Source organism: Hyperolius riggenbachi, chromosome 7 (genome assembly GCF_040937935.1).
Source record: "Hyperolius riggenbachi isolate aHypRig1 chromosome 7, aHypRig1.pri, whole genome shotgun sequence".
Classification (NCBI taxonomy): Eukaryota; Metazoa; Chordata; class Amphibia; order Anura; family Hyperoliidae; genus Hyperolius; species Hyperolius riggenbachi.
The window spans coordinates 248,757,238-248,774,667 of NC_090652.1; the positions used below are offsets into that span (position 1 = coordinate 248,757,238).

The window sequence follows — 17,430 nt, forward strand, 5'->3', positions numbered from 1 at the left end:
TGAAGTGAGGGAAGCCTCAGGATCCTATTGATGCATCCTTCAGTGGTCTGCCGTTCCCACTGTTGCTGAGCGTGGCCCTCCTCCTTATTCAAGGCCATGCAGGAGACTCGAGATCCCGCTTCCGCAGTAGCATGGAGCCCACGGCCCCGGCTTACTGCACATGTGGGCCCGGGCATCTATTGTCCATGAATCAGGAAGAGGAGCTGTGCTTAGCGACAGGGAACAAAAGAGCAGCAAGAGCAACCTCAATAGGATCCTGAGGTTTCCCTCTTTTTATGTAAGTATCTTATTTTGTAACTGACCTTCGACTTGGGTACACTTGAATGTTCTATTGTGCATGAGTAACATGGTTCTAGCTTGATGACGCAAAATGGTTACGTCATGACTTTTAGGGGAGGCTACCAATCTAGGGCTTTCCGATATGACACTTGCTGTATGTATGTTCCCGTGTCTGGCTGTCTCCACACTGGCCAGTTCTTTCCCCAATTTTGAAACTATACCCCCCTTGTCCCTCCAGCGGCGTAAGTCAGCACATAGCTTCTGCAGCTCTCACCTTGTTCACTACAGCTTGGTACTGACAGTGACTGCTTTCTGACGCTGCCCCCTTTCCTTCCAGGCTGCAATATCCGAGGTTAATGCTGCTGACTGCATAGGAGCCCAATCCCGCCCTGCTGAAGAGTCTGCCTATTATTCGCGCGAGATGTAGAAGAAAAGGGATGAGCCTGTGGTGACCAGTCCCAGCACAGTGGTGGTCTTCGACACTTAGACCACGATGCCTTGTGACTGATCGATTGGTAAGTTTAAGCACACTAGTTTCTGCCCACTGCTACTATTTGAGGGACCCCTGGGTGGTTTTTTTTTTTTCTTTTAAATTCGGTCACTGTGGGCCTGATTTGCAAAACTTGGCGATCATTGTTATTGGGAGAACAAATCCTTTAAACTCACTTTATTCTTATTGAAAATATTGTTGTAAATGCTCAGGCCTCCATCTTTGCTGCATTGATAGGATTGTGACCTAAAGTACAGATACTTATCTATAAAGAGGGAAGTCTGGATCCTGCAGAGGTTTCCTGTGTCCTCCTCCAGACCACCCCTGTTGCCCGGCACCCTCTTGAAGTTCAGGTCTGTGCTCCTTTCTGAGCAGTAGCTCCATGTTTAGGGGACCCAGAAGGAAACCTCATAGGGAATTCTGCTAACATGAGTGGGTGGGCGGCACCCTCTCGAACTGCTAGGCTTCACTTGTAGTCAACTGTTCCCTATGATGTTTCCTGCTGGGTCAAAACTAGACTAGTGCTGCTCCAGCTTACTGCACAGGTGTGACTGTAATTATGCAAGAGCAGTATGGCTTCCCTCATACACGGCGGGGAGTGCAGTCACGCTAAGCAGACAAGCATGGTGGGGTGAGGAGGACACAGGTAAGTATCTGCTTGTATCTTTGTGGATAGGTATGTGTTTTTTTTTTTAGTTCCCAGTCCGCCTCTGGTACACTTAATCAAATCAAGGGCAGTAAGATGGCGTAGTGGTTAGCATGCTCACCTTGCAGCGCTGGGTCCCCGGTTTAAATCCTAGTCAGAGCTCTATCAGCCACAATAAAAACCGCACTCCAACTGAGCATAGGATCCTGGAGAAATTACTCCCACAGATGACACCAATTAGCAAGCTCCAGTGATCATGGGAGAGATGAGGACTGCAAAACAAGATAAAACAGGAGCGCTCTATGGTGCATTAACGTTTTATTGATGAAGGCGTAGGCACGCCGAAACGCGTCATGCTGCTACAGGCACTAAATTTGAGGTCCTGATCCCACCCCACCCCCTGGTCTGATATCCAGCTCGACATCCCTGCTACTGGCCACAGCAACTGGGAATTGGAGGAAGGAGAGGGAGAAAGGGAATCCTCACAGCCCGGATGTTGGGCGATATGCTTTCATAGCATTTACATCTTGTAAGTGCAATTTTATTCCTTTTTTAACAGCAATAAAACGTTAATGCACCATAGAGCACTCCTGTTTTATCTTGTAGAGCACTATCTGCGCTGAATTTATATGTTCTACCCATGTCTGTATGGGTTTCCTCTAGGCACCCCAGTTTCCTCCCACATCCCAAAAACATACAGATAAGTTAATTGGCTTCCCATAAAATTGGCCCTAGGCCATGACACATACATTACACGATACATACATAGATACATTACTTTGGTAGGGATTAGATTGTGAGCCCCTCTGAGGGACAGTTAAGTGATAAGACAATATACTCTGTACAGCGCTGTGGAATATGCCAGTGCTATATAAATACTAAATAATTATAATAATCATTTACTCAGGACTATGTTGACTTACGCAGCCTTTGTTTGTTTACCATGCATATCACTATATAACATCTGCTACAGAGGCATAGTGTTTGTATATATACTGTACATACATTTTACACACTGATCTAAAATATAAACGTGACACTTTCGGTTTTGCTCCCATTTTGCATGAGCAGAACTCAAAGATCTGAAACATTTTCTATATACACAAAATACCCATTACTCTTAAACATTGTTCACAAATCTGTCTAAAGGGGCCCATACACTTAAACGATTTCCCGCCAATAAACAACAGATTCGAGCACTGTGATCGAATCTGCTGGGAAATCGTTGCACAAACGCTGACCGAACGATCGATTTTCGTCAGTCCACACTCGATCAGCAGTGGGTCGGGAGTGCGTCGATAGCGGCGTTCAAATGTCCGACGACCGATGCTAGCAGCAATACATTACCTGTTCCACCGGCGCGTGTCCCCGCTTTCCCTTCTCCGCGCTGGGCTCTGGCTGGCTTCACTTACTTCCTGCCGGGGGAAGTTTAAACGGTAGTGCACCCTCTACAGTTTAAACTTCCCCAGACAGGAAGTAAACTGAAGCTGGAGCCCAGAGCGGAGAAGAGACAGTGGAGACCGGGGGTCTCGCGCCTGCCGGATCAGGTAATGTATGCAGGGGGGCGGCGGCAGATCCAGCTTGTGACTCGGTTTCATAGTGAAATTGATTCAAAATCTGTTTGCATTGTAGGCAGACAATAGATCCCTCTTTGATCAGATTCGATCACAGAGGGATCTATCTGCTGGTCGATCTGGTGGCAATCGACCAGTGTATGGCAGCCTTACGGGCTGGTGCACACCAAGGGTGCTTCTGAACACTTTTCAAATTGCCAGCGCTTTGAAAGCGCTTGGCTACAGTAACCCTATGTGGATGTTCCCACAACAGCGTTGTGAATTTTTTAAAACTGAAGACGGGTACATCCGTATTGCGCATGTGTGAGCTCGGCCTTACATGTGTGCAACATCGATCTGCTTGTCTTCAGAAGTGCTCAGAAATGCAAGGACTTCCAAAGCCTGCATGAGGAGAGGTGAAGGGGTACTAGACCTGCAGGTCAAAACAGTTTATCGGGGGACAGCGGTGCTACCAGGGGACGGAGAGAGGACTGGGAAGGCTTTATGGGATAAACAGCTTTCCCTCTTCATAGCTTTCTTTTTCTGCCCAGATTCAGGTTCACGTTAAAGGAGTTGCAAGGTGAAGATAACATCTGCAGATTACTTTACCCGGCGCTTCTTCCAGCTCCTAGAAGACTGTCTGCCTGCGTTCACACTTCCATCGCTGGGTGCGTTTTGGGCATCCGCAGTACTAGTGTGCAGAATGCTCCTGGCGACGGAATGATGGCGGGCGGTGCACTAGTGCAGAAGATGCCGACCAGGCCGGGTTGACAATCATTACGTGCATGACTACTGGAGATTGCAAAACAGCACTTGTGCGTTCTCAAAGTGCTGCAGCGATTCCTAGTGGGTTCCAGTCCTTATGTTTACATGGGAAAAAGAAGAATTATTAACCACTTTACCACCGCAGGTTCGTGTATCTATGCCCCTTTTGACACCCTTTCCACACCAGGGGCATAGATACACGCACCTACCGCCGCTTACCGTGCTCCCATTCGCTCGTGCGCGCGCTTCCGCTCGTGCACGCTGCCAACCGCTCGCCTGGAGATCAATGAACGGGAAAAAACGTTCCCGTTCATTGATCTAAGCTCCCCTGCAATGATCGACTGCTTCTTCTATGAGAAGCAGCGCGATCATTGTGAAAAAAAAAAAAGTTTTTCCAGCCTCACTAAATTCACAAAAAATTACTGTGGCCATCTTGTGGCCAAAAAGTAAAACTACACTCAAAAGCATTTTTCATATACAAATACATTATTTTACATTATAAATTAACTCCCACACTCCCCAGTTGTTACCTTTTTTTTTTTTTGGAATAAATAAAAAAAAAACAAATAGTTACCTTAGGGACTGAGCTCTTTAAATATTTATATCAAGAGGGTATAACACTGTTACTTTATAAATTATGGGCTTGTAATTAGGGATGGACGCAAAACTGAAAAAAAATGCACCTTTATTTCCAAATAAAATATTGGCGCCAAACCTTGTGATAGGGACATAATTTAAATGGTGTAATAACAGGGACAAATGGGCAAATACATTTCATGGATTTTAATTACAGTAGCATGTATTATTTAAAAACTATAATGGCCGAAAACTGAAATTTTTTTTTTCCTATTTTCCCATTAAAACACTTTTAGAATAAAATAATTCTTGGCATAATGTCCCACGTAAAGAAAGCCTAATTGGTGGCGAAAAAAACAAGATATAGTTTATTTCATTGCGATAAGTAATGATAAAGTTATAGACTAATGAATGGAAGGAGCGCTGAAAGGTTAAAATTGCTCTGGTGCTCCAGGGGTAAAACCCCTCAGTTGTGAAGTGGTTAAACATGGTAATGAGAAGATAGTTTATTACAGGGCTGTGGAGTCAGAGCAGTTTTGGGTACCTGGAGTCAGATTTGGGAGTTGGATGATTTATGTACCGACTCCACGGCCCTGGTTTATTAGTCCTTCCATTAAATTGGGTTGCTTTTGGTAATGGAATATACAGTAATTCCACTATTGCTTGAATGTAGTTTTCCATTTATACCAAGAACATGCGATTTAAGTGGCGTGATATGTCATGGAACTCATCAGATTTCAGCAGTGTTTGTACAGATGTCTATAAGCCATGTTGATTTCCTCTCCTGTGGCCTTTTACTGTGCTTTGTATCTGTGTTCTGAACCAATGTAATAAACAACAGTAGTACAATAAGTCAATTTGTTCTGAGAGTCATTTTCTTTACAAATAAATCTTGCTCATCAGAATTCATCGCTGCAACAAACTGCCTTACTCCAGTGGCCGAAATAGGACAGAATTTCTTTTAGTTTGGGCAGGCCAAAAATCTATCCATAGACTATATTATTTTTATTAGAAAGTACTCAACACTCAGTACTGCAAATTTAGTTTAGCATCAGTTGTTACACAAACATTGTCTTGCACTGCCTGACCGGGATTGACTTGATAGAGTCAAGAACAACGCTTTAGCTTCAACTCTAAAGTAAAATTGGCCAATCAGGATTGGATGTGCAACATGCTTAATGCTAGTTTCCTGTCAGATCAACTCGTCAAATCAATAATTCCCCCTTATCAATAAGAGATCGATTTTCAGATCACTACTAAACTTGACTTGCCTACAAAATCTGTTCATAGTATGTAAAATCTGTTGGCCATCATACTACATAGAAGTGGTAGAATTATCCAAATATTGGCCAAAAAACCTGAACGTATGTGTGCACCCTAACCTAGACTTAAAGAAAACATCAGGCAAAAACAAAGAAATCAGTTTTACTTACATGGGGCTTCCTCCAGCCCCTGGCAGCCTATGTGTCCCTCGTTGCAGCTCCGCTCCCAGCCGGTCTACTGTAGTCCCCTCCATATCAGACGCCGACCTGGCCAGGTCAGCTGCTACTGTGCACACGATTGCGCTCATGTGGCCGGGAGCTTTGAGCACTGGTGCAGAAGTACTTCCGGCCACAGGACGTGGATTTTGCTGCATGGGGGAGGCAGAGCTTTGGGCTGTAGCTTTGTCTTCAGTCCAATCAATCTGTGCTGATCTCCGCCTCTCCCTGCCCCTCTCAGTGAAAGAAGACTGAGAGGGGTGGGTGGAGGTGGAGATTCCCAAAGATTGACGCAAGTAGAGGGAGAGCTACTGCCCAAAGCTCTGCCTCTACCTGGAAGGAGCCCCAAATCTTCCGGGGATTTCGGGGGATTAATCGAGAGTTCAGCTGCTGGAATGTGGCATTTCAGGTAGGGCATTAATGCTTAACGGGACTGTGAAGCCTCCCCAAAACATGTTTTTTTACTTTAGACTCTCTTTAAGGCCCATTCACACAGGTGGTCAAAAAGGGGACTGACCACCAACCCAATCATCCATTTAAAAAAAAAACCAAATAGTTTGCTGTTGTTACTGTATAGTGTGCTATGCTAGTGGCACGACATCCTTTTCCTCAAATCCAGATGCTAATCCTACACAAGGGGAGGGCTTTAGGCTGGCTTGACTCTTTAGGTGAGACAGGTGATCTTGATGCTGAGTCTGAGCCACGAAACGCCTGCTTTGGGCGCCACCGTTGACCATATTATTATTACGGCTATAGTGGTGCGGCAGAGAATCGCTGTAACTCGGGTGCCAGTAATAGCCTGACCCCGAATTATGTGCTGAAAGGAACTGGCTAGGTAATCAGTAGGTTAATATATTTGTTATATTCCCCTATTTTACTATGCGCAGGGAGAGCCATCTCAGCTTCCCCACCCAGCTGAATGGGGTCGGAACAATACGCACGCCCCTTTAGGATCCTTTTACACTTACCGTGTTGAGGTACTCTCTCCAACCGCAGCTTGTTGCAATGGCCATTACATGCAATGGGACATGGCACACGGCCTGCAATGCAACAGGAAGTGCTCTGGGTAACGCAGAAGCTGCAGTGTTACCATGCGACTTCCACACGCATCCCAGAAGTGCATGGAAGATCCATGTTATTTGTGTTTATGCGTCATGTTCCATTGACTGTAAGGGCTCAGACACACTAGCAGCCTTTTCTAAGCGCTAGTGATTTGAAAAGCTCTTGCTAATGCAATGCTATGGGGGATCGTTATAACATCGCATCACTCTAGTGGGATTACACCAATACCATTACATTAGCAAGAGCTTTTCAGATCACAAGTGCTTAGAAATAAGTTAGTAATGTACTACTAGTGGGTTCCAGGCCTAATGGCCACTGCAACGAGCTTCAGCAGGAGACAGTACTGCAATGCGACTCACCACAGTAAATGATAAACAACCCTGAAATGTACAGAAAAAGTCTAGTTTCTTCTCCTCAAGAGGCATGGCCAGCTTTTCTAAACACATGTGCTCTATGAGTATCCAGCTATACACCCCTCTACACAAGTGTGGTGTAATTCCCACTACATCTCCACATGGGAGGCTGACAAATGAAGGGTGCGTACACACCTTTGATTTTGATTGGACAATCACTGACCAATTTTACCACCTCAATGTAGTATGAGAGTTTATCTACAGTTTGTTTATAGTAGTCAAAGGGCTTAATTCACTAACCGGCGCTAAGCCGGTTAGTGTGCCCTAAGTGTTAGTGGCCGCAAACCACGGCGTTAGGTGGTTTGCGCCCACACAGCTGAAACAATCCCACTCACTGTGCGCGCAGTGCGGATAATAGTGCGCTTTGCTGGCCTTTAAAAGTCACACCTGATGCAACGAAAATGACGCATCGGGTGCCCGTTAAACATCGCTATGATGCGCCACTTCGGGGGCATCCGATGAGCCATTTTCGTCGCACCGGGTGCGACTTTTAAGGGACAGCGGGTGCAACTTTATTGTCACACCGCGCACTAAGATCGGCGGGGCCGCGCGCAAAGTAGGTTTGCGTGCTCTAGCGGCCAAAAAGGGCTTTTCACACCGGCGTTAACACTTAGTGCCGGTTAGTGAATCAAGCCCAAAATCTGTTGAGTTTCATACTACATGGAGGTGGTAGAGTTGGCCAATCAAAATTGGATGGGTGTACCAGGCTTAGTGCTAGGTAGGCACCATGCAGTTTCCCATCAGATCAACTAATCGAATTGATAATTTCCGCCATGCATGATCTGCCCCTGATAATGGTTAGTTTTTCAGCTCACTACTCACACAAATCTCGTTATCAAGCGGGGGTAGATTGGGAATATGGGAGATTATCCATTTGACCTCAGTCTGATGGGAAATTGCATGGTGTATACCAATTAGGGTGCGTACACAAATACAATGTGACCACCTCCATGTAGTATGAGTGTTTACCTACAATATGTTCGTACTATTTCAAATTTGTACTAGGCTTTAAGTGGACTAGGGAAGGTGGAAGGCATTTTAAGCAGGTATGGTCAATGTGATGCTAATACATTCTGATTTTGATAAACATGTTGTGCTACTTTATGCACCTTACAATTAGACCAGATAAATACAACATTTGGTCCATTTCTAAACTGCACACATTTTCATAATATTTAGGTTAATTTAGAATTATTAGCATCCCCTTTAGAGATGTCTCAAACCTCCGATTATAGGTTCGCGAACCGCAATAGACTTCAATGGGCAGGCGAACTTTCAAAACTTCAAACACTAATTCTGGCCACAAAAGTGATGGAAAAGATGTTTCAAGATGTCTAACGCCTGGAGGGGGGCATGGCAGAGTGGGATACACGCCAAAAGTCCCAGGGAAAATTACGGATTTGACCCAGAGCAGGGTTTTAAGGGCAGAAATCACATTGCATGCTAAATTGGAGGCATAAAGTGCTTTAAAACATCTTGCGTGTGTATACATCAATCAGGTAGTGTAATTAGTGTACTGCTTCACACTGCACCGCAAACAGCTGTTTGTGTAGTGATGGCCGTTCTGGACTGGGGCGCATCATGGTGAGAGTGCAGGCGATGGCGGTTTTCAAGCCCATATGGTCGGGCTGAGGTAGCTCAATGACAGAGCAGTGACTGTCCTGCTGATCGTCTGTCCACAATGAAAGCAACGACCTTATCTTGGGTCAGGTGTGCCCCTAACACACTCATATAGCCGGTCATTGCTTCATTGTGATAAGCAAGCCCCTTTACCACGGCAAGGTAACGATCACGAAGGGGAATTGACACATGTACATGCCTTTTTGTTTTGTTGTTACAGCCGCAGTGCAGCCAGAAAAAATGGGCAGGCATGTACACGCACCATAAAAAATTGTTATTGTTTTTGTTAGCGGCCGCAGCTAGCAGCTGAAGTCCTGGTGGACCCTGTTGGTGGTGGCGGAGAAGGCAGTCAAGCGGCCTGCAGGCAGTGTGGGGACTGACTTAGTCTTCGAGCAGGCATGACCATGCTTTGCAGACCAGGCATCCCTGGTCAGATGGACCCTTGACCCAACGCTGTGTGCCAGAGATGACACCACTTGCCTTTCAACATAATGGTACAGTTTGGGTATCACCTTTTTTGAGAAATAATTGCGGCCTGGTATCTTCCACTGCAGTGTGTGGCTTTGCTTTTGTGTACTGATTTTTCTCAGGTGGTCATTCCATTGCAGTTTGTGCTTTGTCATCATGTGCCCTCATAAGGAAGTTGTGCCTACGCGGGTCTTGGTCTTTCCACGGCTCAATTTTCGGTGGCAGAGAGTACAGATGGCATGGCTCTCATCTGAAGCAGACACACACAAAATTTCCACACCGCTGAGCCCTGGGATGATGGCACTTTGGTGGCTGCCGACTGAGTGTTAAGTGGGGTGCCAGAATCAGAGCAGTAGGAGGAAGATATGTCATTGTTCCGTGCGGAAGCTGAGGGAGATGAGGTGTTCTGTGTTAAATAGTCAACTACGTCCTGACAATCTTGGGGGTTGATTGCACGTGCCTTCTGAACACTGTACTTTGGTCCAGGGCCGCAGGAAATGATGACCGCATGACCTCGAACAGACCTGCCGGGTGGCTTGCATTTGGCTCTGCCTCTTGTTTTGTCCATATTGGGGGGGATGAAGTGAAAGGTATGCACTGACTTGACTAATACAATGTGCAGTCACATAGGTACCGTGAAGGGTATATACTGACTGCTGATATAACAATGTGCACTCACACAGGTGCAGTGAAAGGTATGCAGTGAATGGCATTTCAATACAATGTGCAGCTGTTACACACACAGGTGCCGTTAACAGGTATGCACAGACTGGTATATAAAACATAAAACACAGGTGCAGTGAAAGGTATGTATGGACTGGTATTACAATACAATGTGCAGATGTCACACAGGTGCAGTTAACAGGTACACACGGACTGGTATATAAAACAGTGTGCGGTCACACAGGTGCAGTGAACAGGTATGCAGTGACTGGTATTACAATACAATGTGCAGCTGTCACACACACAGGTGCAGTTAACCCTCCAGGCGGTCAATTGTTCTGCGGCTGCGCGACCGCAGGAGGCTTTTTAAGCCTAACTTTTTTTTTTTAATATCATGTAGCTAGCCTAGCGCTAGCTCCATGATTTCCCCCCCTCCCTGCGGCCTCCCTCCCATCCCTCCGATCGCCGCCGGTGATCAAGCCCATCTGGAAATCCCGTTCTAAACAGGATTTCCTTCAGGGCTTTCCCCGTCGCCATGGCGATGAACAGAGTGACGTCACAGGGAGTCCCGATCCACCCCATAGCGCAGCCTGGCGGCGATTGGCCAGGCTGCGCAAGGGGTGTGTGGGGGGGGCCTGTATTGCGGCGGGTAGCAGTGCATCGGCGGCGATCGACCGGAACACGCAGCAAGCAAAGTGCTTGCTGTGTGTTCTAAAAAAAAATTATGAAAATCGTCCCAGCAGGGCCTGAGAAATCCTCCGCGGCGAGCCTGGGGTTACCACAAAGAAGGTTAAAGGTATGCAGTGACTGGTATTACAATACACTGTGCAGTGCAGCAGTCACACAGGTCAGGTGGGGCAGTGAAAAGGTAGGCACTGAATGTGTTGGGCCTGGCACAGTATAGCAATTAGCAAGGGCCTGCTGCGACAGACGGGGTTGTATATGCAAGTGTCAGTGGGCCACACAAAAAAAAAAACACATCACAAGAACATTAGCTCTCAAAAGAGCTGTTTTGGGGGGGCTTTTTAGCAATAAATATCAGCAAAGAGTAAGCTAACAAGAGGATGACTCCAGACTTGGAAAGCGTATGAAGGTGAGTAGTTCCTTCCACCGTGCTACTTTGCTTGGGGGGGGGGGGGGGTCGAGAGGAGGAACAGAGAGGAGAAGCACAACAGTGCATGCTCCTTATGGAAGCTCCAGGCACTACAGCAGCACCCAGCATGTCCCATAGAGGCACCACAGCACCCAGTATGGCATCACAGCACACAGCATGCCATATAGAGGCACTACAGCACCCATCATGGCTTCAAAGCACCCAGCATACCCCTTTACTGGATCAAACACATCCAGTCTAAGTAGGCCTTCCCAACAAAATGTTGGGAGAAAGCCCCCTCTCCATTAACAAAAAAAATGAAGCATATCCCATTAATAGGCAGTGTCACTTAAACATTACTAGGCAGAGTCGGGTAACTTGGCTTTATCCAACATTTTGAAGTGTTCTAAGTAGCCCTTCGCAGCTGTTAAGTTCATGTAAATTTGGCTTTGCTCATGACCACACCCATTTTCAGCTGGAGTGCACAAAAGCGCCCCAGATCTCTAAGGATCCTAGCAACGCCCCTGTTGAATATTACAGGCTGGTACTAGCTTGGTCTATCTCAGCTCACCATGCTTCATGCTTGTCTGCTTCTGTCCTGGCATTGCTGACCTAACCCTGGCTTGGTCTGGCAGTGCCAGCCTAGTGCTAACTGCTAATGTCTTTGTTAAACTAGTGCTAGGCAGGCCTTCAATTCTTGGCCTAATAATAGCTACATTTTCTGGTTGCTTGTCTGGACTTGTTAGATTGGTGCTGACATAGTGTATAAGATTAAAGAAATACTGTAGGGGGTCAGGGGAAAATGAGTTGAAGTTACCCGGGGCTTCTAATGGTCCCCCACAGACATCCTGTGCCCGCGCAGCCACTCACCGATGCTCCGGCCCCGCCTCTGGTTCACTTCTGGAATTTCAGACTTTTAAGTCTGAAAACCACTGCGCCTGCATTGCCGTGTCCTCGCCTCCCCTGATGTCACCAGGAGCGCACGGCGCAGGCACAGACCATACTGGGTCTGCGCAGTACGCTCCTGGTGCCATCAGCGGGAGTGAGGACACGGCAACGCAGGCACAGTGGTTTTCAGACTTTAAAGTCTGAAATTCCAGAAGTGAACCGGAGGCGGGGCCGGAGCATTGGTGACTGGCTGCACAGGCACAGGATGTCTGTGGGGGACCATTAGAAGCTCCGGGAAACTTCAACTAATTTTCCCCTGACCCCCCTACATTGTTCCTTTGAATAAAACTGATATGCATACCTAGTAGGTTTTGCAATAAAGTGTATTACTGTACATACAAGATATTGCCACACATTTAATATCTTGTGTATACAGTATTAAACGACAAAGATTAAATCAAGTGGTATATATACAAACAGTATGTCTCTGTAAAGGCTGCTAAACACAGTAATCCTTGTGACTAAGTAAACCCACAATGACTGTAAAGGTCATACAGAGTACCAAGCAAAGTAACAATAATGCCAACCAAAATGTCAATCTCATCAATGCAGCAAATATGGTTGGCCAAACATATGCAACAATCTGCACGTACACCAGACCTGGATTTACATTACAGGACTCGAGCCTATAGGCACACATGTCCTGGCGCCCTAGACTTAGCCCTCCATGAACCTACAAACCCCCCTGAACCGCACTGCAACTGTACTGGCTGGCCCAGCTATCAGTTCTCCCTTACTTCCCTTGTCCATCATAGGTAGTTACAGGCGTCCCTTAGCATTAGGTAGCCAGAGTAACGCTCAGAATTAAGTAGCTAGAGGTGGCCCTTACCTCTTCACCTTGGATTTTGAAAACAACTTTGATTTTAATGCTGAAGATGGATGCACAGTTAAAAAGAGGTAGAATAAAATCCGCTTCAGACTCTCTTTAAGTCTGAGGCATCTCTAGCTACTTAAAGGGACTCCGAGCTCTAAAAATAAACAAAATTGGTACTTACCTGTGGCTTTCTGCAACCCACCTTAGGTGGTGAGGTCCCCTGGGGTGGTCCTGGCTCCTCTCCCGGTCCTTCCGCCGCATACCGCACCGCCGACACCCGAGCCGGGTGTCGAGCTCCCACTTCCTGAACCAGCGGCTGACGTGATGACGAAGAGCGTCCCGGTTCAGGAAGTGGGAGCCCGACACCCGGTGTGGTATGCGGCGGAGGGACTGGGAAAGGAGCCAGGACCACGCCGGGGGACCTCCCGAGTCCCGACCTACGGTGGGCTGCAGAAAGCCCCAGGTAAGTACCAATTTTGTTTATTTTTAGAGGTCAGGGTCCCTTTATTTCTGAGCGTTACTCTGTCTACCTAGCTTCAGATGTTCTTTAAGAGAGATCTCATCAGTGGAATTCCAAGAGCTGTGTGAGTAACCTGCCATTTATGCTCCACTCAGGAATCATGCATAGGGAAGGAGGGAGGGAGATGCTCGTGGAGGGAGCTGCCTTTCCATCATCATCCGCCGGTAGGCATGTGTCTACAGGGCCTTATGGTAAATCCGGCCCTGATTGTATGCAAAGTGAGTGCACAAGATCCATCTCCCACAAGCAAATTACAACGTTTTATTATTATCTCACACTTTGTAACTTGTAGGAGACACATCGCCTAGACTGTGTTTAGCAGCAATACCTGCACTGGCATACTGTTCAGTGTATATATACTACTTGATTTGATCTTTGTCATACTCATTTTATCCACCATTTATACATGTGGCAATATCTTGTATATACAGTATTGTACATTTTCAATACACTTTTATTGCAAAACCTACTGGGTGTGCATATCAATGTTCATTTAATTTTGATCTCTAGTATATAATACAACACCAATTAGATGGATCCATCTGAAAATGGAGCCTGTGAATAGTGGCGCACGGTGTTGCCGCTAATCCGTTTGTTGCTTATAGCTATTTAACGTTAAAGTCTTGTCGTTATTTGGCGTTAAAACCTTATCGTTATTTAGCGTTAACACACAGAACCCTCTCTGTACCTATCCCTAAACCCCCCCTGGTGGTGCCTAACCCTAACCACCCCCCTGGTGATCCCTAACCACCCCCCTGGTGGTGCCTAACCCTAAGACCCCCCTGGGGGTGCCTAACCCTAAGACCCCCCTGGTGGTGCCTAACCCTAACCACCCCACTGGTTGTGCCTAACCCTAACCACTCCCCTGGAGGTGCCTAACCCTAACCTTGACGTTGTTACATTAAATCCATTCACTATTTTGCAGTTAAATAACTTCTGAAGTTTGGCTTATGTAGGTTCGCTATTGATAAATAACGTTACTGTGCGCAATAACGTCTCCTGTTTGGCATATGAACGACGCTATTAATAAATAACGTTACTGTGTGCCGTTTTTCTTCTTTTTTCCCTGTGTGCCATTATTATGCAGTACTAACGATAAATAGCGATAAGCGTATCTTTTTAATGCGGCGCCATTTTTATGCGTAGGCGCTGTGCGCCATTATTCACTGATCCGAATTAGATTGTCTATCTGCTGGCATAGTGTATTCTCCATAAAGGGTCCATTCGCACTGCAAATTGCAATTGGCATTACATGTGATTGCGACTTACTGTATTCACAGCATACACATTACAATGGGATTATCGTTCAGCTGGGCGGTCTTGCGATTCCATTGACCTAAACCAAACGCAAATGCAGGGAAAATGTTGCACGCCTATATTTGCCTAAAATCGAATTGCATCTGTAAGAACGGGGCACCACAATAACTATTTTAATCACAATGCCCTTTGATTGCAAAACACATGCACTTCGAAAATTAAATGGAAATAATTGCAATGTGCAGGGCCTAAGGCTGTTGTCTCTCTTAAGAAATTCTGATCAGAGGAAATATCTGGAAAGAAGCAATTTGTCACCTGTCAATGTAGTTTATTGTTACAATTCATTGGAGACAGGCACCAGATTAGTGGAATGTGCAAAAAAGCGGAAGCTATCCTATCAGATTAATACATCAGCTTTAGCTAATCACTGGGTGGCATATTATCGCCACAGGGCAGAAGACCATCAACTGTATCTATAGCAGGTCCACCTAGAACCTGTATATTATTATACTGTAAATTGTCACTGAAACTTCCAGTAAGCATGATTCAGAAATTTGGAAATAACTCATTTCCTGATACTCCAGATTACAGAAGAGGAATTAAACAGAAGTCAAATGAAGAAGTTTCTACTTGTTATCAGCATTACCAGGGACATATTTATCAGATAACAGAAAATATCAGAATGTGTTCACTCTTAATATACTGTAGATGAGACGTAATACTGTATACATCTCCCAACTGACCCTTTTTCTGAGGGACAGTCCCTCTTTGGGAACTAAATCCCTCTGTCCCTTTCTTCCTCTTTTGTCCTTCTTTCAGGACTTATATACAGATCTATATGTAAATATATGTATTTTTCTATTACAAATGTGTTTAATATACTCTAAACTTGATTGCCATCAATTAAATTGATATATTTCTTATTTTTAAATGTTAAAATGAACGAGAACTAATGATGATAGAAAGGACCAGTGTGGTCTGAATTTTAAAACTTTGTCTTTTGCTTCTGTAGTCTTTATGGTATCAGTGACTAGGGGTGTGGCTGGGTGGGGTTAGGGGTGTGTCAGGGGTGTGTCTTAAAGTGTGCCTCTTTCTGATCTCAAAAAGACTGCAAAGTTCTGCAAGGAACTCAGTTCTTTCTTTACTCAGCCCAGAGGAGCAGGGTCACTTACTGGCAACCATGCCCGGGCACTGGGCCCATGAATACATAAGACAAAAGGTACAAACAGGCAGCAGGACAGGCGGGCCCCCCTGTTGTAGCTACAGGCGGTGGGCCCCATAGCAACAATATGCCTGCTATGGTTATTCCTACGCCCTTGAGCACGATCATTGCTGCTGCATTGCTCAGCTACGGGCATGGCAGGTTAGTACTTGCAGTACTGCTGCCACTCGAGCTGAGCCACAGCTGCCTGCCTGCCTCTGTGTGGGTTGGGTTTCATGCATTTGACAACCCGCCACCAAACAGGCCTAGGCCTCACCCACTGACAGATAATCGGGTCTTCCTGCAGGCTGCTGGATCTTTTTGGGCCCCCTTTTTGGTGCCATCAGGAGCACTACCATCAGGACACTGCCATATGCCAGCATAACCCTCACACTGCCGCACAGATGGGAGCTGTTTTGACTCGGATCCCTCCAGCCAGGAGGGCCTACTCGCACTCCTGCTCTACCCCGCAGGCCTGATCTGTTGTCTATCTGTTAGGCCTCCACCCGCATTGGCATTGGACTAGGCTGCAAGCCGGGGGCTATATATTTTTTCTATTACTCTCGCTACCTCTTTCTCTCTTCTCTCTATTCTTTTTTGCATGAACCTTTTGGGGGGCACCTGATTTGCTGCAAAGCAGTCGATCGCCACTGATGTAGTGGCAGTTCCTCTCAACATAGCACTCAAGCTATCCCTCTGGTCCTCTGCTACATTCTATGTGCAACTTATCTCTTGTTCCTTCTGCCTTGTCTTGATAATGATCTGCATGTGCAGATTTATTTATTTATTGTATTTATAAAGCGCCAACATATTACGCAGCGCTGGACATTAATTTAGGTTACAGACAATATTTAGGGGTGACAAACAGCAATATGACAATACAGGAATACAAGAAAACCAGATCACACAGCACAGTATGAGTACAAGGTAATGCTTAGTCAATCACTGGAGGGGAGCATGGAGATTAGGCAAGTTAGGTTCACTCAAATGCATAGCATGGGTTCACAGTAATGGAGGTGCATGATCAGGTAGGACACAAAAGGAGGACGACCCTGCCCAAAGAGGGAGAGGTAGGGACACAAGAGGTAGGGGACCAGAGTTCAGCTGTGGGTTTAGAGCAATTGTGAGGGGTGGTAGGCCAGAGTGAAAAGGTGAGTTTTGAGGGCCTTCTTGGAGGTGTTGAAGGAGGGAGATCCTTACAGCCAGAAAATTGTTGTACAACACAATGGCTTCCATGGCTTCCAATACCTTATGAACTACAAATCCTAACCACATAGTAAATTAAAGTCACAAAAGTCTATGCAATCATTCTCTGCAGTGCAGCAGCAAGCTACTAGATGAACAAATCACAGTAGTCCTAATTGCAAGCTTATAAGTCTCTAGAATCTATGTTCTCATCAGCACAACCAGTGAACTACATGTTTAGTGGAGTTACAGTCCTCAACAGGACACTGGATGAACAAGTCCCAGATGTCTCAGTGCCAAGATGGAACCTGGCCTCAGTTCATGATCTCTTTATACTCTCAGCTCCCTGCTCTTAGCAGCTCCTTCCAGAACAGAACTACCTTTTAACTTTAAAATTAG

At 46.0% G+C, this 17,430-nt stretch overlaps 1 protein-coding gene across 1 annotated transcript in view; it reads left to right on the top strand.

The window, feature by feature from the left end:
* Window positions 1-17,430, top strand: part of LOC137525816 (intelectin-1b-like) — a 96,514-nt gene that overhangs the window by 34,353 nt on the left and 44,731 nt on the right. Inside the window, exon 3 of the mRNA XM_068247024.1 lies at window positions 617-794. The gene's annotated coding sequence lies outside the window, so the exon portion shown is untranslated. The remainder of the gene's footprint in view (window positions 1-616; window positions 795-17,430) is intronic.